The sequence below is a fragment of the Myotis myotis genome, unplaced genomic scaffold, assembly GCF_014108235.1.
Source record: "Myotis myotis isolate mMyoMyo1 unplaced genomic scaffold, mMyoMyo1.p scaffold_m19_p_10, whole genome shotgun sequence".
In the NCBI taxonomy this organism is placed as follows: domain Eukaryota; kingdom Metazoa; phylum Chordata; class Mammalia; order Chiroptera; family Vespertilionidae; genus Myotis; species Myotis myotis.
This window is the reverse complement of record NW_023416314.1, coordinates 15,951,822-15,973,463: the sequence shown is the minus strand read 5'-3', so window position 1 is coordinate 15,973,463 and position 21,642 is coordinate 15,951,822. Positions and strand designations below refer to the sequence as shown.

Below are 21,642 nucleotides of genomic sequence, written 5' to 3'. Positions count from 1 at the left end.
TCTTAATCCCAAGTATTAAAGATTTTTTGTTAGAGAAGAAGTTTCCAGGACTACAGTGTGTCCCCAGTGTAAAATGTCAGATGCTGGTGCAGAGAAGCAAACAAGGCCTAAGCCCTAAAGACTAAAATCTGTCATTCAGTCATGCTAGTGGTGGTCATGCCCATGTGAAACCAGTAGAGGGCGCCCAGAGTTCACTTGGGCAGTGAGCTGTTTGGTCAGGTCAATAGTCAGAAATAGAAATGTAAACACAGATGGCCATTATCTTATTTGATGAGGATGAGCCCAGGATTTGAACAAGGCAGGTTAGTTGGAGAATTGAGCATTGGAGACTCAGCTAAGGCTCATTAAAATGCACAATTTGCTGTAGCTGAGACTACAGAATGAGAAATTCTATAGAGTGGCCACAAAGTCCCTAAGCACACTCTTTGTCCATTAACAGACCTCTTCTCATTGCCACATCATGGGTCGCTGCTTTAGAAGGTCCTGGGACATATTGAACACAGAGTATTCATTTCAACATGCTTCCCAGCTCTTTCTACAGCTGCTTGAGACCGTTCTTGAGGCAACAAGACAGTAAGTACATCAGCACATGAAGCTTTCTCAGCGGAGAGCAGGTTCTCAGCAAGGTCAGTGGATTATGGGTTGGAGATGGATCGCACATGTGGAGGAGGATGCCCCCCCAAAGTGCAGAGTTGTCACAATTTGCTTTGGAGCATGGTAAAAGGAAAAAATGGTAAGGCTGTCAACTAGCAGTGGGAGACTTAACTACCTACCACCAGCCCAGAAGAACCTGCAAGAAAATTGATATTTGTGCGAAGAATAGAAGGAAACATAGAAATATTTTCTTTCATAATCTCCTCCAGTACTAACTTGGTCTGAAACACAGTCATCTCTTGCCAGGACAATAGACCTTGTTTTTATTTTTGCTATTCAGCAGTGAGCATGTATTGCTTTGTTCAATATGCTACAGTTTTGATCTCACCCAGAGTGAAAATGTAAGTCATGACTATGACCTACAAGAAACTTTCTGATCTGGCCCATCTCTTACCTCAATTTCTACTCTTGGCTTCTGTCACTCTGCTGGAGCCACACCGGCCACCTAGCTTTTCCTTGGCCCCATCAGTGTGCCCTCTCTCAGGGCCTTTGCCTTGGCGATATTACCTCTGCTTGAACATTTCCTCAGAGACTGGTAGTAGAATAACCACTAATGAAATGTTTGTCAGAGCAGGGAGCTAGCAGCAGCTTGGGTCCCTTGTTTAGAAACTCGTAAAAGGAGGCTTGAATACAAGTGGCCAGACTTCTATTTGCTGGGAGCCAGTCCATGCTTGCTGTTTCAAGGGACCTGGCATATATGGCATACTGTTCTTAATATGTTTGCTCACCTTCTTGGCACTATGTGTTTTAACCAAGGTCTCTGAGAAAGGTTGTTTCCCCAGGTAGGGATTTTCCCCTGAAGTTAGGGAGGGAATAAAACCTCCCCTGAAGTTAGGGAGGGAATAAACTAGTGCCAGGTGGGTAATTAATCACTTTAACTACGAACAATCATGCTTAAGCTACATAATCTTTACTCCCTGGAATGGAGATAAGAAACACCCTAACCTTTGTAATAGAGATTGATAGGATTGAATCAACTGGTATAAATACAGATGTAAAAAGACAGCAAGAGACAGAACTTAGAATACAGAGCTTAGAATACAACTCAGAAGACAGAACCAGGAGGCACAGAACCTCCACAGAACGTTCTCTAGAGACAGAAGAACTTCGCTGGAGAGAACATGGCAAAAGATCCTGGACAGAAACTGGCCTCAGAACCTAGAGACAGAATCTAGCGAGAGAACATGGCAAAAGATCCTGAACTGAACCTGACTACAGAAATTGGCAAGAGAACCTGACTAGAACCTGGTGACTGAACCTGGCTGGAGAACCTGGACAGAACCTGGCTGGAGAACCTAGCGAGGGAACATGGCTACAGAACCTGGCTGGAGAACCTGGAGAACCTAGCAAGACAACATGGATACAGAACCTGGCTAGAGATCCGAAGCAGAACCTCTCTGGAGATCCAGACCAGAACTTGGCTGGAGATCCTGGCTGGAGATCCTGGCTAGGCTGCTGATCAACTGAACGCTGTCTCCGTGTCCTTCCTTCTTCGCCGACTCCGTCCACACCTTTGGGAACCCCTGGACCCGCTGGGGTTGGACCCCGGCATCTATTCAAGTTACTTGTTCCTGCTCCTCCTTCCCTTAAGGGACAACTTGTCAATAACTACTAACCAGGCTATTCTAATTAATACAGTGATCGGTTGATTTCTTCTCCTGCATTCCCCGAATGCTGTGTACTTTCCCCATCCCTATAATATTTGTCATCTTCTTACACACTTTGTTTTAACATTATATTTACTATCTATTATCTATGTTCTCTGAACAGAAATGTAAGCCCCATAAAGACATTCCCCAGGCTGGTGTGACTCAGTTGGTTGGAACATCATCCTGTACACCAAAAGAGGAGGGTTCGATTCCCGGTCAGGGCTCATACCCCAGTTGCCAGATTGATCCTCGGATGGAAAGCAACTGATTGATGTTGATGTTTCTCTCTCACATTGATGTCTCTCTCTTTCTTTCCCCTTCCCACCTTTCCCCTCCACTCCCTCTGTACTTGCTTCTTTAAAAATCAATAAAGAACATGTTCTTGGGTGAGGATTAAAAAAAAAAAGACGACTAATTTCTCTTGCCTGGGAGACCACAAATAGTAAATATCTGCTGGTTCCAGGGAAGACAAGGCAGCTGCATCTGTTCTGTGATAGACCAGGTCAATTGATACCAGGAAATTATGCAGGACATTAGTCAAGGGTGAATTGGTCTGGTCCTACTGAGTGAAGGGGTGGTAAGATACTCATCAAAAGTTAACAGTTACCAGAACCCATCACTCCTGAAAAATGTCAAAGTAGATTAAGGACATTGGATAATTTGATAGACTAGGTTATGGCCTGACATCTGAACTATCCTAAGGCTTATGAGTTTTTCAAGGGTCTAAAAACCTATTTGAGCCCGACAGGCATGGCTCAGTGGTTGAGTGTAGACCTGTGAACCAGGAGGTCATGGTTCGATTCCCTGTCAGGGCACATGGCCAGGTTGTGGGCTCGATCCCCTGTAGGGGGCGTGCAGGAGGCAGCCAATCAATGTGTTAGAATATGCGTGAATTCTGCTGAGTGGAAAAAAGATATTTGAAGGGTTTTGCACAGGCAATTAAATGTTCCAGCCCAGAAGAGCCACATGTCACCACGCACAATTCACTGTCCAGAACTAGTCACTTGGCCTCCAACCTACTATAAGTAGGCTAGAAGGTGTATTTCCCTCCATGTGCCCAGTGGATGAATCAATATAAAAATATATTTTAAAAAATAAAAAAATAAGACTACTCATTATTTTGTTTACTGATATATCCAAAATGCCTAAATCAGAGCATCCATGTAGACCACATAGTAGGTGATCAGTATTTTTTCAATTGATACAAACTTAATATAATATTTGCTATGTGAAATATCTAGGCTATAAAATGGTATGTACAATATATTTTCATATTTATAAAGACAAATATAAGCATGAAATATTAGAAATGTATAACCAAAAATATTAACAGTACTTATCATTGGGTGGTAAGATTACAGATGCTTTGTTTTATTTTGGAGTGTATATTTAAAGATTTATTTTACTTTCTCCCCTTTCCTTCCTTCTCTTTCCTTCAACTCTCTTTTCCATTTTCCTTTTTTTTTTTTAACTCAGACATTCATTTTGTTCATTGTAGCCCTCAGTTCAGAACATACTATCCTTATTAGTCTTTACTTAACTCCATCACTATTTTTATTATTGTTTTCCTTCTCTACCCCAAACTGCAGCTCAGATGCCCTCCCCTGCCTACTGTACTTAATATAATCCTTCCAAGTGTTCATTTAAATCTGCATGTATTCTTAAAAAATATATAGTGTTCCTTTCTGTGTGTATTTTACTTTTTTTATAAATGGTCTTGCACTTTATATTTCGTTCTGCCTCATACTTGTTTGATCAACACTTTGTTTTTTGTTCGTGTTGCTCTAAAGTCATTCTAGTGTACTACTTCTCGTGGCTGCATGGCATTCATTCAGAGAGAGATATATATATCTCACATTCTACTTACCAGTTTCTAAACCAGGGCCACCCAGGCTGCAGCTAGTTCCCTGCTCTCACAAACCGTTCATTAGTGGTTATCCTACTACAGGTCTCCGAGGGACAATGGTCAGAATTCATACCCAGGAGTGGAATTACTGGAGTTAGGGAAAAGGCATTTTTACCGTACCGCTAGATTTTGCCTCACCATGCTTGTAGCAATGAACTTTCACCAGCTGTGAATGAAGTTGGTGAGAGTTAATTTTTCCTATGTTCTTAACAGCATTTAATATTATGGAAACTTCCAATTTCTGGCATATTGATAGGTATGAATTTGTATCTTGTTTACATAGTCTTTTCCATAACTGAAAAGTAAGATTTTATATTTCTCCATATTCTCTTTGCTATCCAGGTTTCCCTTCCCGTTAATTATCAACTTATTTCCTTCACCTGAATTTCTTATCTTTTTCTTGTTGAATTGTAGGAATTCCTTTTATAGACCATATATTAATCATTGCTTAGTTTCCTATGTTGCAAATATCATCTCTTTCAGTTTTTCTTTGTCCTCATTTTTTATCTCCCTCATTTAACATAATTCTTTAATTTTGATATAGTCACACCTATCAGCTTTACCTGTTATGGTTTATGTCTTTTGGTGTTGTTTGCAATATTCTTTCTCACCTTAAGAAGGCAAAAATATTATATTGTTTATATAGTTTTACTTTTCATATTGCGATCTTAAATTCATCCAATGTTTAATTTTGTGCATGACTTATATCAGAGAGGAGAGGCTAAATTATTCTGTAATTATAAGCCCTGAGTCCTTTAATGTCTCTTGAAGCAACAAAAGTTTACTTCTTGCTCCTGCTTCATGAATGATGGTTGGATAGAGGGGCTCTGCTCATGGCAGTGACTCAGATTGTCAGGCCTCCAGAGGGGTTTGATCGTGAATTCTGGTGAGTGGAGAAAAGATATTTGAAGGGTTTTGCACACGCAATTAAATGTTCCAGCCCAGAAGAGCCACATGTCACCACGCACAATTCACTGTCCAGAACCAGTCACATGGCCTCCAACCTACTACAAGTAGGCTAGAAGGTGTAATTTGCTCCATGTGTCCAGTGGACGAAGAACTGGAAATACATGGTAAGGAGTATTGATCAAGAAAACCTGTTGGTAAATAAAATCCATCTTTATTTCTTTCCATGTAGTATATCAATTTTCTCCAACTCATTACTTGCTAATTCATTATTTTCTTGCTGATTAATGATGCTGCCTCCAGCATACCAAGGGCATGTTTCTGGACTTATTCAGTTACATTCCCTTCTAGTTCTGACCAGCCCTCCACTGTTGGTGCCACAGGGTGTGTGGAAGATGGCTTTGTGTCTGGTGGGACTCCGTCCTTCCTCTTTTTGTCAGAATTCTTAACGCATTGAGTGAATTATTTTTCTTCATATAAGCCTGAAAGTCAGTTTCTCAGGTTTCCTGGATACTCCTTTTGGGATTTAAAGTGTCATCACATTTATGAATTAATTCATGGAAATTGTCATCTTTAGAGTATTAAATCATTCCATACAGGAATATGATATTATGTTTTTCTTGTATATCTTTCATAGAGTCTCAGATTTTATTTATTAAGGTTTTGTTCTCTTTTTCTGCTAGATTATTTCCTAGGTCGATCATAGATTTTACTGCAGCTATTAGTATTTTACTGTCTATTTTTTACCTGCTTTTTGTTGTGAGTATATAGGAATAGAAATGATTTTGATGATATTGTATGGAATCCTTCAATTGTCTTTCTTGTCTGAAGAGTTTTGATTCTTTGGGGGTTTTTTTCTATGTAAATGATCAAATTATCTGCAAATAATGGTAATTTGGGTAAATTTCTTTTAATTTTTATACCTGTTTTTATTTGTTTATTTATTTTTGGTCTTAACTTTTGGCCAGCCTGCCAGGACTATGCTGAACAAGTATCAGTGGTAGGAGGCACCCTTCTCTTATTCCTATTAGTGCTTTCAGGCTTGTTAATATTAATTATTTGAGTGGTTTTGTAGGTAGTACCTTATAAGAATTGTATTTTCTTATAACTAGTGATGTTAAGTACTTTTTATTGACTATATGTCTTTTTTTTTGTGAAAAGTCTGATTTGATTAAGACTTTTATGCATTTTTAATTGGATATTTATCATTTTAAAAGGACATCTGTAGGACCTTTTAATATACCCTGGGTAAAAAATGTTTGTCAGATATATGTATTACAAATACATCTTTCCCCTGTGATCTCATATTTCCATGGGACTGTCGGTTTCCCCGGCCTCTTTAGATGGGGTGTAGCCTGGGTCTGGGCTTGTTGTCTCTGTTACTCTAGGGGCTGGGATAGAATGAAAGCAGCTCAGGGCATGGTGCTTGGTGACAAAGTCTATACCCAACTACTCTCACTTCTCTTCCTCCTCAGCGGCCCCTCCCCTCAAGGACCACTCAGAAACTGTCTGGGGCGCTGAGTATTTCTGAGGGCCGTTGCTATGTCTGTACTTTTCTGATATCTGAGCTGGGAGGAAAAAAAGGAAGAATTCTTTAGGAGCTGGTGTGGTGGTTAGAGCATTGGCCCTGGGACTGAGGGTCCTGGGTTTGATTCATGCCTGGGTTGAAGACTCGATCCTAGGCCTTGGTCGGGGGCATGTGCGGGAGGTAACCAATCTCTCACACTGATGTTTCTCTCTCTGTCTCTCCCGCTCGCTCCCTTCACTCTTTCTAAAAACCAATGGGGAAATATCCTCTGGTGAGGATTAACAGCAACAAAAGAATGTCTATAATGTATAACATACAGAGCACTCCATGGACTTTACTCCTTGGTCCCACTAAAGTGCTCTGGATTCTGTGTGCACTTTCTTCCCAAGTGAGAAAGGACTGGCTGGTGGTATAGAGACTCTCCAGCCTCACAGAACAGAGAACCGGCTCTACAGCTGGCTTGCTTTTACAGGTGCCTAAGGATTTCCAGTGGGTTCCCAGCTCCTGGACATACTTTGTTTTTATAGCCTCCATGGCCTTTCTCCATCACAGAGGAGCCCAGGTTTGCATGAAGCCACCTGGTCTGCAGTTCAAATGTGAGATGATTTTAGAAAGGAAATATATAAAAGCAGAAGTTGGGGAACTGAGTCTGTAACTTTGTGTTATAATGCTAAATGAAGGGAGCTTTATAGTGACTGTGAGACAGAAGAGTTGGAGGAGTCTCTACACCACCAGCCAGTCCTTTCTCACCTGGGAAGAAAATTTTTCTGGAAATGGGGGAAAGGTCTGCACAGAGTCTAGTTGTGGTACAGATTTTGTTTAGCCCTTTTCCTCGTGGGACATTTTTTGTTTGTTTGTTTGTTTATATATTTAGCTTCTTGAGGACAAATATTTCAGTGATCTATTGCTGTGTAGCAAACCACTGCAAAACTTAGTGTCTTAACACAATACAATTACTCAATCATCTGTCATGATTCTATGGCTGATGGGGTCTCAGCTGGGCAGTTTGGCTGGTCTTTTTTGGAGTCTCTTCTATGGCTTATAGTCCGATGGGGGAGAGCTGGGATATCCAAGATGTACCAGTTTCATCAAAGGTCTGGTGTCTTGGTAGGGAAGCCTGGAGGATGGTGTGAGAGTAGGGGGAAAGGGGGCGGGAGACTTATATCTGATAGATAGAGCACCTGAATTAATCTGAACAATAATCATATTATTTTAAATCTTAGAACACAAATACTTATGTGAATAGGAGGTTAAGTTTCTTATATGTGAATAAGGGATTAAGTTTTTCTAAAGTTTCTTTTTCAAGGCCTGTGTGAAGTGATTAAAGAGGTGACTCATCTGTGAATCCAGCAAGCAGAACCGATAAGCATGGTCAGACCAACCCACCAGGAGTCAAAACACCATCTCATCACCTGATGACTAAAGATAGCTGATGTCTGTGGATCCCAAGGACTGCCATAGCTGCATTCTGTTCCAGCCTCACCCTAGCAGCCCCTTCCCCTTTATAATTCTGTCCCCTGCACCTTGTGTTTCCTGACCTTCACTAATCTTCATTTTTCCTCTTGGATTTTGTCAGATATTGTACCCCTCCTTGTTCTTCTTTGCTTTCCCTTAAAAAAAAAAAAAAGTAATCCTTTAAAAAACATAACCTAGCCCTAACCGGTTTGGCTCAGTGGATAGCAGCTGTGGGCAAACTACAGCCCGCGGGCCGGATCCGGCCCGTTTGAAATGAATAAAACTAAAAAAAAAAAAAGACCGTACCCTTTTATGTAATGATGTTTACTTTGAATTTATATTAGTTCACACAAACAGTCCATCCATGCTTTTGTTCCGGCCCTCCGGTCCAGTTTAAGAACGCATTGTGGCCCTCGAGTCAAAAAGTTTGCCCACCCCTGGGAGCGTTGGCCTTCGGACTGAAAGGTCCCAGGTTCGATTCCGGTCAAGGGCATGTACTTGGGTTGTGGGCACATCCCCAGTGGGGGTTGTGTAGGAGGCAGCTGATCAATGTTTCTCTCTCATCGATGTTTCTAACTCTCTATCCCTCTCCCTTCCTCTCTGTAAAAAATTAATAAAATGTATTAAAAAAAATAAAAACATAACCTAATTCTAAGCAACGTTATTCGTGGGAACATGATTAGTAGTTCGATTTCATATTCAATGTTATCCCTGTGCTCCATAGAAGCATCTCAGTGTCTCCAGTGGTTTGCTCTCCACCCTTTGGAAAAACTGCCCTAGCCTGACAGCTTCTTCTCCCTACTCAGCAAACTAACCTCCTTCCTGAGAGCATGACCTAGACAGGCAAGGTATCGGGACATCCCTGCAGGATTCTTCCTCTTCCTCTCCCTCCTCTTTGGCAGGTGTCTCTCCCCTTTCCTTCCAAGTCCATTTGATTTCACAGAATTCCCTGATGTTACCTGGTGCATAACAGGAATGCTCGGGTGGACTTGCAACATATGACGAGTAACAGTTCATTTGTCCCTGTTTTGTCAACTTAATGTTTAACCACAACTTCCCTGTCTCGATGGGGTATCACATGCATACAAGCAGAAAAGGGGAAGTGAATAACTTCTCAGGAACAAACACAGGACCCCTGATGCCCGCAGAGACCAGGGACAGCGGGAAAGGCGGTATTTTCTCTGACAGGCAGAATACAGGCCATGCTTTCCCAGGCAGGGGGAGGCAGAGCTCCCAGCTCACTAGGGAGCGCGCTCTCTGGGAGTGGAGGGACAGTCACCCAGCTCTCCTGCTGCTTCCAGCCAGGGATCACCAACCTCACTCAGCGGCCATGGCAATAGGAAGAGAGACCTCTGGGAAACTTAGGAAACCACAGTTAGGGTTAATAAAGACTCATTCAGTAAGGGAACCCAGGGATTATTCAATGCTTGGCAATGAGTTTTTACACCACTGAAGGCTTTACTCAAACAGCATCACTGCTGATTGCTGCAGTTGGAATGGTTTGAAATAACTGGGGGAAAGACCAAGTCAATATAAGTGCCAAAATATTTAAACCCAAGGAGTCACGGTGCTCTCTTAGTGAAATTATAATTATCTAGGTGCTATCAAATAAATAGACAAGCTCATGTTGGTTATTAGAGCCTTTGAATTTTTGTATAAACAGATGGAATAAACATAGACTCTCTCACTGATTTAATAAAGCATATTTGTGAAGATTCCATCATATGGGAAACAAGGGTACAGTACTATGGTCCTTAAAATTCTGCAGAAACTTTGAGTGTGATTTTCATACTCTATAGGGCAATTCATTCCTAGGAAGCCACAAATCACCACAATTTTAATGGAGGAAATAGTTTTAAGGTGGGCACACATCACCAAAAAAAATTTTTTTATGAGAAAGAACAGAAAAAGAAATATTCAATATACAAGTCAGTGCTTTCCAGGGACTTTCCCCTCTGTGTACTAATTAGCTATTGCTGCATAACAAATTGCCACAAATTTAGTTGCTTGACACAGTGCCATTTGAGGTATCCAGTAAGGACTTTGGATCTGAGGAGAGTTGTGCATGTGTGAAGAGGAAGGTGGTTCTTTCATACTATCTGTTTAGAAACCTTATGCTCTCCCTGTGCTTCTCTCTCTCCCTCCCTCTCTCTCTCCCTCTCTCTCTCTCTCTCTCTCTCTCTCTCTCTCTCTCTCTCTATATATATATATATATATATATTATAAAAGCATAACATGAAGCCGTGGCTTAGAGGGCCGAGGCAAGCCACCACGGCTGCAGGGGCCGAGCCCCTTGCATGAATTTTGTGCATTGGGCCTCTAGTGTGTGTATATATATATTAGTGATTTCAGAGAAGGAGAGAGAGATAGAAACATCAATGATGAGAGATGATCATTGATCGCCTGCCTCCAGCATGCCTTCTTTTGGGGATCAAGCCCATAACCCGGGCATGTGCCCTTAACTGGAATCAAACTGAGGACCTTTCAGTCTGCAGGCCAATGCTCTATCCACTGAGCCAAACCAGCTAGGGCTCTGTGTTTCTCTTTTACTCTCACATTACTGCCACACTGACAACACTCTGACATCAGATGTGTGGGTGTTTTCCCCACAACAAGCAATTCTCTGTGACACCAGCTGGGTACCCTACAATTTACCCCAGTTCTGACACCACCTACCTAGAGACAGCATCAGATTTCACTGGGTGAGGGCTCATCTCCATTAGGCCAACCCCCACTCCAAATGCCAGTCACAAGTAGTGGGTCTCCAAGTTACCCACCACTTCTGTTCGAGTTTTACTACAAATTGGAGGTCCCATGACACCCCCTTGAATTCAATCATTTCTAGAACAGCTCACAGACTCAGGGAAACCCTTACTTCCATTTACAAGTTTGTTTTGTACTAAAGGACATGATAATACAGATGAATGACTAGATGTAGAGATACACAGGGAGATGTCTAGGAAGGTCATGAGCTCAGGAGCTTCTGTCCCTGTGGAATTGGGGTACCTCATCCTCCTGGTGTGTGGATACATTCATCAACCCGGAAGCTCTTCCAACCCAATACTTTCAGGGTTTTTGGAGGCCTCATCACATAGCCATGTTCAGTTATTAATTCCAGCTCTAGCCCTTCCCTCTCTGGAGAATGGGGTGGGGCTGGAAACTCCAGGTTTTCTAATCATAGCTTGGTCTTTCTGGTGATCAGCCCCCAGGCAAGAGCTTATCAAAAATCAAGGGGACATCTGTAAGACTTTCAACAATAAAGATACACTTTTTAAGAATCACCTCAATAGTACAATGGAGGAAGCAGAGCCTGGGAAGTAGAAGTAGAAGCAGAGCTGCAGAAAGATCTGGAAACAGCATGTATACACCCATCCCCCAGAGCCAGTCTCCATTCTGGACATCAGTGCAGGACCCCGCCTGTTCATTCTTAGGGCTAGTGGAGAAGATGAAGCCAGTGCCATTTTCTTCCCGGGGACCTCCTACCTAGTGCTGTTCAAAGGCACGGAATTCTCCCACCTGTACCTGTGGCCAGGCCAGCGGTCCTCCTGGGATGCACAGGGAGCCTGGGCTGTGCACACTGTGCTCCTTGTCACCAGCTCGGGGAGCGGCCTGTGCAGCACCGAGAGGTGCAGGGCAATGAGTCCGACCTCCTCATGAGCTATTTCCCGAGGGGCCTCAAGTACCAGGAAGACGGAGTGGAGTCAGCATTTCACAAAGTCTCCGCAGAGGCCACCCCAGCTGCCATCAGGAAACTCTACCAGGTGAAGGGGAAGAAGCATATCCGCGCCACTGAGCTGGGACAGCTTCAACGGCGGGGGGCAGCTTCATCCTGGACCTGGGCCGGGACATCTTCGCCTGGTTGGCGGAACAACCAACATCCTGGAGCGCAACAAGGCTCGCGACCTGGCCTTGGCCGTCAGGGCCCGTGAGCAGCAGGGCAAGGCCCAGATGGAGAGCGTCACTAATGGGGAGGTGCCTGCCGAGATGACCCAGGGCCTGGGCCCCAGGCCTCACCCCTGGCCAGACTAATGCCCACGCTGCGGCTCTGTAGAAGGTCTCTGATGCCACAGGACAGATGAACCTGACCCAGGCGGCTGACTCCAGCACCTTTGCCATGAGTTGCTGATACCTGATGACTGCTTGGTGCTGGGCTCTGTGGCAAGATCTACATCTGGAAGGGGCAGAAAGCTAATGAGAAGGAGCAGCAGGCGGCCCTCCAAGTGGCCGAGGACTTGGTCTCCGGCCAAACACTCAGGTGGAGATTCTGCACCAGGGCCGTGAGAGTCTCATCTGCTAGCGATTCTTCAAGAACTGGAAGTGCGAGGGCCATCTTGATGTGCCCACCCCCTGCCTGCCTGCCTGCCCTTCCTCCTGCTGCCTGGCCAGTGCCCGGGGCCCCTGCAGTTGTTCAATAAAGGAGACAAGTGCTTAAAAAATATCACCTCGTTAGAACAAAAGACACCTCTACTACCCAGGAAATTTCAAGGATTTCAGGAGCTCTCTGACAGGAACTGGGGCAGAGACCAATATAGATACTTTTTCTATTAATTCACACTGTCCCCGCAGAGTGTTTGAAAAAGCACAGAATTGGAGTCAAAGAGCCTGGCTTTGACGTCTAGCTCCAACACTTATAAACTCTGTAAACATGGCGATGTTTCTTAACCTATATCATGCTCAATTGTTAAAAAGAAGTAACAATTTTAGACTACCAGGTTTTTATAAATATGCTATTATAGACATGTGTTTTGAATATTGCACTAATACAACAGCAATTATTATTTCCCAGATATTCAAAACTTTCCCTGGGATCAGGTGTTATATGGTAATACAGGGTAAAGAAAGATACTCAGGGAAATGTAATGCATTCTCTTGGTTCATGGTTAATATCTTCTTGCTCTAAAGGAAGGCATATAAACCAAGTTACTAGTAATATAAGACAGCATGAAAACAACTCCCAAGCAATCGATATTCCAAGTTGTTTCATTGCAAATGCTGAATAATCTACACTAATAAAAGAGAAACATGGTAATTGGCGTACGACCGCTACCCTTTTCATTGGCTAATCAGCGAGATATGCAAATTAACTGTCAGCCAATATGGCGGCCGGCAGCCAGGCAGCTTGAAACTAACATGAGGCTTGCTTGCCTCAGTGACGGAGGACTCCAACAATCCCCGCCTGCGGCTGCAGGCCTCTGAGCCTGCAGTTTAAGAAACTCTGTAACAAATACCACAGGGCTTCAGCTAGCAGGATGGCAACATTGTAAGCAAAGGCCAGAAACCTAAGAGCTGGAGCCAAGCCTCAGAGCTAAAGCTGGCCCAGAATAAAAGAAAAAAAAAGAAAAAAAGGAGTGGTTGGGAGCTTCAGTCACCCCAGCTTGAAAACAGCCCTCAGCCCCTCACCCAGGCTGGCCAGGCACCCCAGTGGGGACCCCTACCCTGAAGGGTGTGTGACCAGCTGCAAACAGCCATCATCCCCTCACCCAGGCTGGCCAGGCACCCCAGTGGGGACCCCCACCCTGATCCAGGACACCCTTCAGGGCAAACCAGCCAGCCCCCACCCATGCACCAGGCCTCTATTCTATATAGTAAAAGGGTAATATGCCTCCCGGCACCGGGATCAGCGTGACAGGGGGCAGCGCCCAAACCCCCTGATCGCCCTGTGGCTCTGTGTGTGACAGGGGGCGGGGCCACAACCTCCCTATCCACCCTGCTCTGTTCGTGACAGGGGAAGGCACCCCAACCCCCTGATCCTCCCTGCTCTGTGCCTGATAGGGGAGAGCTCCCCAACCCCACCCCCCCACAGGCCCTGCTCTGTGTGTGACGGGGTAGAGCCATAACCTCCTCATCGGCCCTGCCCTGAGTGTGAGAGTGGCAGTGCCCCAACCCCCTGATGGGCCTTGCTCTGTGCATGACAGGGTACAGAGCCCCAACCCCCCTGATGGGCCCTGCTCTGTGAGTGACAGGGTACAGAGCCCCAACCCCCCTGATGGGCCCTGCTCTGTGAGTGACAGGGGGCAGTGCCCCAACCCCCTGATGGGCCCTGCTCTGTGCATGACAGGGGGTGGCACTGCAACCTTTCCATCGACCCTGCCTTGAGTGTGACGGGGACGGTGCCCCAACCCCCCAATCGGCCCTACCCTGATTGTGACTGAGGGTGGCATCACAACCTCCCAATCTCCCTGCTCTGTGCATGACAGGGGGCGGCACCCCAACTCCCCAATTGGCCCTGCTCTGAGCCCGACCAGGGGCTGCATCTAGGGATTGGGCCTGCCCTCTGCCACCCGGGAGCAGGCCCAAGCCAGCAGGTCGTTATCTCCCGAGAGGTCCCAGACTGCGAGAGGGCACAGGCCGGGCTGAGGGACTCCCCCTCCCCCCTGAGTGCACAAATTTTTGTGCACCGGGCCTCTAGTTTCATTATAATAGGCTCATGGGATGTTGAATCAGAGGCAATACTTCAGTTAAGATTTTGGTATGAAGCAGATAGAGATTTGAAATCTGAGCTACTCCTTATTAGGTGTATAGACTCAGTTCAGTCCCTTCACTAGGAAGATTGGAATCTTATATAATAAAAGGTTAATATGCAAATAGACCGAACAGCGGAACAACCGGAACAACGGGAAACTGGTTGCTATGATGTGCACCGACCTCCAGGGGGTGTGTGCAGAACATGGTGGGCATCGGCTGCGGTGGGATGGTGGAGCAGGTGAGTGGGGGTGCCAGACCAAGGCAGGGTGCTGGTTGCTGTCTTTGGGTTGAGCCTCTGGTGGTTACTGAAAATTCTTAGTTCCTGCGCCTGCTGCCGGTGCCAGGACCACTCGCACCCACTGCCAGTGCCCAGCACCAGTCCTGATCACTTGGCACCATCGGCGGGTGCGAGTGGTGGCTGATGGCCCTGATCTTCCCTGAGGGCTTCTTCACCTACCCCTGCTCCTGAGGGGCTATCGGGGCAGAGCTGCTGCTCGCATCCACTGATGGCGCCAGCCCTAATTGCTTTGCGCCTTCAGTGGGTACGAGCAGGGCCAGTGCCGTCAGTGTGTGGGAGCAGCAGTGGGAGCGGGGCTGCAGGCAGACAGGGACCGGAGGCCGCGGCAGGAGGGCCCAGGCAGGGGCGTGGAGGATGGGCCGAGACCTGCCCCTGTGCCTACTACAGCCTCGCAGCCCACAGTTCCTTTCAAGGTGCCCGAATTCGTGCACTGGGCCCCTAGTAATAACAATACTATCACCCTATAATGGTTTTTACAAGAATTAAACAAAATAATGTATATTATATACATGTACTTCAATGTTTGTTACATAGTTTTTCTTGAGTGATGATTCTTCTTAAAGTTAAAAATATCTTAAAAGTACCTATTTAAACCCTCTTACATTGGAAATGAGAAAACTGAGACCTTCAAATTCTCAGTTTTATTTCTTAGAAAGAAAAACAATTGTGACTATGATTCATGGGACAGAGTAAGATCATTTTAAGAGGATTTGAACTTACCAAAGGAAATGAGTATGAGGAAATTATTGCTGTGCAATGAGATAAAGCTGAGAAAACCAAATATTTTCCTCATAATAAACCAACAAGCTGAATCATCTGCTTCACAGGTTGGGGGCATTGCAATACTGTGCTTTTAGCAAGCAATTTGGTGGGTGCAAGCCTCTTGCCCACTCCCAGTGACATGCACATTCTGGTGCAGAAGTTGCAATACCCTTGGGTGTTGCCTGTCCACTATGAGCAGCCACCCATGGGAAACTGCTGGCTCAAAGTTTCTGTCCTTTGCCAGGCATGGTGAGAAGGGGAGCCAGCAGCTCCTGGGCCTAGCGTGCACTTGCACCCCCAGATTGCCAGAAAGGTGCCCCAGGAAGAGTCTGAACTTGCCTCACAACTATCCCTAAGCTCAATGGAGTGTGACATTAAATAGTAAATTAAAAAACCTTGGGGTACTATGCTAAGTGAAGTAAATCAGACAGAAAAAAGCAAAGACCATCTGATGTCTCTTATATGTGGAATCTAAAAACAACCAAAAACCAAAAACCAAAAACCAAGCTCATAGATACAGAGAACAGATTGGTAATTGTCAGAGGTGATGAGTGAAGGGTGTGAAAAATAGGTGAACTGCTTTTTATTTTGGTTAAAATAAAATAAAGGGTATTATTGGAACAATTGGTAAAATTTGAATCAGATCTTTAGAATAAGTCATAGCATTTTATCAATGTTGATTTCCTAATTTGGTCATTGTTTTGTGGACAGGCAAGAGAAACTCTGTGTTCCAGGAAATATATCCTGAAGTATTTAGGAGTAGAAAAGGGCGTACACAGTGAACAAACAAAACATCATGACAGGACGAGAGAGAGACTTGACTGCCTGAGAAAGGAGCTGAACTCTGCTCTGGAACAAGGACCCGCATTTGCACTTTGCACTGGGCACTGCACATCCTGTTGCTAGTCCTGTTTCGGAGAACAACAAAAGACCACTGTTGGTAATAAAAGAAATGGTTGAGGCACGACTTCTGATTTCCACCAAATGCCCTTTTAATGATCTAGTGTAGCCAGCGTTTCAGGCAGATAGCTCATGGAAGTTTATCAGAGGCGATCACAGATCAAATGAGGCAGTCACTCAAATGGTTCCAACAGATTTGATAGAGTTAACACCATACAGTAAGTGCAAAGGCCAATGGGACCTGTATGCTGCTGTAGATTTGGCAAAACCCTTCCTTTTTATCCCAATTTCAGAGTCTAGCCTGGCAGAGTTTTTTGTTACCCTAGAATGAAAACCAAGGATATTTGAATTGGCCTGCATGTTATAATATAGTGAGGTGGGACTAGGATTTGATAATCATAAGAGCCAGTTTGTGAACTATATTAATGATATCATGATATATATGATATCTTCATGATATCGTCCACATCTCACACCAGCTGGTCTGCATCAACATGTCTTTTTTTCATTCAAAGTCCTTATTACCCACAGCAGGATGTCTTGATCTTCTTTCTAACACCTAGCAATTTCTAGGTCTCTCATCACAGTGTGTCTGTTCTCCTGGGCCAAGTTTTAAGTTCGTCCGTGGGATCAGCACTTTTCTGAATCCTAAGTCTTCAGGGGAGGAAGCTCTCTTGGCAGGAAGAGTGGATTTCCACTGAAAATTGATCTCCCCCTTCATGTTGTTTCATTGCCCTTTGAATAACCTTGACACACCCACCACTTCAGCAATAGCTCTGAGGTTGTCCTCTGGCCACACAATGAGAGCCCAGGCTCATGTGGGTTCCCACAGAACCCACATTATCTCGTTTGACCATCTCAGAGGTGAACTGACTTCCCAAGGCGTAGGACTAGCAAGTGGTGAAACCATCACTTGAATGCAGTTGGTGACCTCCCTCCAGAAACCACCTTTGATTTCCTTTCCTTAAAATACCCTCCACCCATCCCCAAAGCTGCATTCAGTCTCCTTACTCTTGTCAATGAAATTGCCGACCTGCTATTGAAATGATCTGCTTTTCTTATTATTACCTGCTCTGTTCTCCTTATAACTGGTTTAAATCACACTTGGTATAGTTCATGTTTAGTAAAGAACTTAAGCACAGTAATAACAACAGTAAGAATATTTATTGCTCCACCAGACCTGGTTGTTGTGCAAATTACGTTTGCTGTGATGAAGTTTGAAAAAAGTGGGGGAGTATATAAAATGATGATAGGGGATATATAAAATGCAGTCATTTTAACCAGCTGCTAAATTTATTAACACCATGAAGGTTGAGGCATGAGAAAAAGACTATTCTTAGTCTAACTAGCTGGAACTTAAATTATTTTGAATTTTCCAGTCCTGTGTCAAAGTCTGGATGTACATCTGGATCTCCAGGTAACCCTCTATTTATCCCCTGAAGGACGCATGTATTCAGGCCACCTGACATGCATTATCCAGACCACCGGGACTGACCAGACCTCCTGGTACCCATCTTCCGGACATTCATCCACCTGTTATCCATCATCCTGACTGCCTGACATCTGACTGATAACACCTGCATGCCATGTGATCAGGTGTTTCTGCATCATCATTGTCACCACGAGATAAAAGTGTGAATCTCAGAACAACTGCTAAAAGGGCGTGGTTCTAAGAGAGGTAAATTGTGCCCTAACGTCATGGACCTTACATAACCAAACTTTTGGTTTAGCTAATGACAATGCGACTCCACCTCATTAATGTTTGCGGAAAGCTTCATTGGTATAATCACTTACAAATCAGCTTCTGGATGTTAACTCACCTATCACTGCCATGTCCGTGTTCCAGGGAAGACTCTTCCCAAAGAACTGTGTTCCCTACTGACCGTGCAGGGATCAAGTTTGTATGAATCCCAAGAATCTCTGTGGCAGGTAAAAGAACGGCCTCGAGTCTTTTATATCTCCCCCACCTACACCCTCTACCCCCTTGGCCTTTGAGAAATTATGTCTATGTCCTATCCTCTTGAATCTGGGTGGATTCTATGACTGCTTTGATTATTTGAATGAGGCAAAAATGACAGTTTCTTGGCAGCCTTTACATTATGTCTTACATTTGCTTTTGGAGCCCTGAACTGCCATGTACAAAATCTATCTTTGCTGAGGCCACATGCTGTGAAAAAGGCCAAACCAGACAGAAAGGCTGCGTGAAGGGCATCAGGATATTTCCACCATTCCAGCCAGGCGCCAGATGTATGAGTGAAGGAGCCTGGAATGACTCCAGCCCCAGCAACCATCTGACTACAACCACATGAGAGCCTGAGCAGGAACGGCACAGCTGTAAATAGTCAACCACAGAGCCAGGAGGGATTATCATTTTAAGCCACTAAGTTTTGGAGTGTTTTTATTGCTGTTGTTATGTAGCAATAAGTAACCAGAAATCTCAATTGATTAAATCTTTGGGAGACTAGGTCATTCCCCGCCCCCCCCAACCCCCCCCCCCCCCCCCCCCCCCGGCACACTTACTGAAATAATGTTTGTCTACTGAGGTTTTAGAGAAATGTAGTATGTAGGCAGCAGAGGGTAGGTCAGTGAGTTTCTCAGCTGACTGAATACATTGTTTTTTCATTCACATCCTGTCTGCTTCAAAATTAATTTAATGCTGTGACTGAATAATTATTGAATGTAGAAATTAATAAATGTGGTGAATGAGTCATTGAATACATAAGGTAAGCTTGGGCTTTAATGATAAATTGACAAGTTGAAGGCTTCTTGATTTTCTTTCCAAAATGTAAATCAAAATGCCTACTGTTCTTGACTCTTACCAAGCATCTTGGGAGTCCCCAAACATAGCAGGTCATCTAACAACTCCATGCCATTGCTCATGTGGTTCCCTGAACTTGGAACCCCCTTCCTTTCCAAATTTGTGGCCTTACAACTCCCACTCATTCCTTAATCTAAGGTCAAATGTTACTTCCTTCCTAGGCTTAGGGATCCATTTATTCATTCATGCAACAATCATTTATTGAGTACCCACTTCATGCCAATTAATGTGCCCTTGAGTAAGTTAAAGGGGTAAGCAATTCAAAGAAATTGCAGCCTGATATGAGATAAATTTGATGTACTTGGGGAACACTTCAGCATGATATGCAATACATCTCAGACAAGTAGCTCCTGAGCTGAGTACAAAGAGGTAGCTGGAAAGCAAAAGAGAGAAGTTGTCAGGGAGAGCTTTGGTGGTTTGTTTGCTTTTCTCCTTATGTTTTTAATCAAGATGAACTAAATAGGGTTTATTGTAAGAATATTGGCAACAAATAATAAAATTACTTTGAAAAGGGGATAAAATAAAGTTTTCTTCATCTCCTTGCCCAACATTTTCCCATTTTTTTTCTGTTTCAGTTGCTGGGATCCTACTGCCTCTATCATACTAGTCCTGGTGTTAACAATTAGGGGTTCTGAGGATTTAATTGTTACAATTTACTTAGGTGCATAATCAAATTTTAGACCATCCAGTAATCTGAATGCCGCTCTACCCAGAAAGTACTTCTGGTGGTGGAGTGCCCTGGTTACCCCCTCTCTGTAATGCATACCTTTACTTGTCTACTACAGGGCAGTGCTACTCAAAGTGTCATCTTTTCTGGCCCACAGACAGTTATTATTCCATAATGAGATAATTACAAAAATGGAGAACAAGTGCTTAGAAGATTTTCTAGCAATTTGGCTGAGTGATTTATGTCTATTGAATCTAATAATTTAAATATTGGGCACTCTTAAAAATCTTTGTCATGCCCTAACCGGTTTGGCTCAGTGGATAGAGCATCAGCCTGCGGACTGAAGGGTCCCAGGTTCGATTCCGGTCAAGGGCATGTACCTTGGTTGCGGGTACATCCCCAGTTAGGGGATGTGCAGGAGGCAGCTGATTGATGCTTCTCTCTCATCGATGTTTCTAACTCTCTATCCCTCTCCCTTCCACTCTGTAAAAAAATCAATAAAATATATTTTTAAAAAATCTTTGTCATTTTATTTTCCTAGTAATTCTTTTTTATTGTGTTTAACAAAAGTATTGGTCCATAATTCATTGAAAGTTTAAGTAACTGGTTCCACTACAGATGGATTGAAAAGCACTGGTTTAGACCACAAGCTCTAAAATCCTTTCACACTCCCTTCTCTCTACCTGGACCACCTCCCTCCCCCTTACTCCTAAAGTTTTGCTCTTTGATTTTCCACTCAGATGGTTCCTCCTCTTGGTGGCTACCCATGACCTGTCAGTATTGGATATTGGGATGGATACCTTTCTACAGGATCCCACAGCTCTACGTGCTTCTCCCATTATGCCCATTGCACTTGGTATCATGTCACATAGACGGTCTTCCTCTGGAGACTATAAGCTCTGGAAAGGTGGAGCCATGTCTATAAAGTTCTATATTACAGACATGAGTCCCCAATATGGTGCCTACTACACAGTAGACCTCGCTGAATATTTGTTAAATGAGTGAATTAATCAAAGAATGGAGGAGTTGAGGAGGTACATCCAATCTCCAGGAACCTCCTTCATGCAGGCACCTCTGTCTCCACGCAGTCAGGACTTGTGTCTTAGGTGGACCAGCTTGAACTCTCTCTGATCCTGGTCTTTGAGGCATACAGAGCTTACCACCAGGTTTTTGTTCACCCCGGGATTTAGGATGAAACTGCTCTTCACTCTACTCTTTCTTCCCTGATCTCTAGGTTGCTTCCTAGATGGCCGGGCCTAGTGTAGCTTCCTAATGTAGTCCTGCCTTCTCGCATCTTAATCTTTTCCTTCTCCACTCACTTTGCCCCTCTTATCATTCCACAGACTTCTCCTTCTTAGGTCTGTGCATGTCTGGATCCTCTCCCTGCATTTCAAATGCGGTTCACACATTCTTGCCCAAGCCTGTGCTCAATGCCACCATTACCGTGTGTTTATTCTAGGTCTCTCCTTTCTCTCTCTGTCAGTCACTCTGTCTCTCTCTCTCTTTTCTCTATCTCCCTCGGTGTGTATATGTGTGTTTTGCTCTGACTCTATCATTTCTCTGTCTCATAAGCATATTTAACACAAAACCCCTAATACTTGTCAATAGCAAGAAAGGGGCATTTATAACTCAAA

General features: G+C 44.2%; 1 pseudogene; it reads left to right on the top strand.

Moving 5' to 3' along the window:
• The first annotated feature begins 11,456 nt into the window (after window positions 1–11,456).
• Window positions 11,457–21,013, top strand: LOC118664135 (annotated as a pseudogene).
• The last annotated feature ends 629 nt before the right edge of the window (window positions 21,014–21,642 follow it).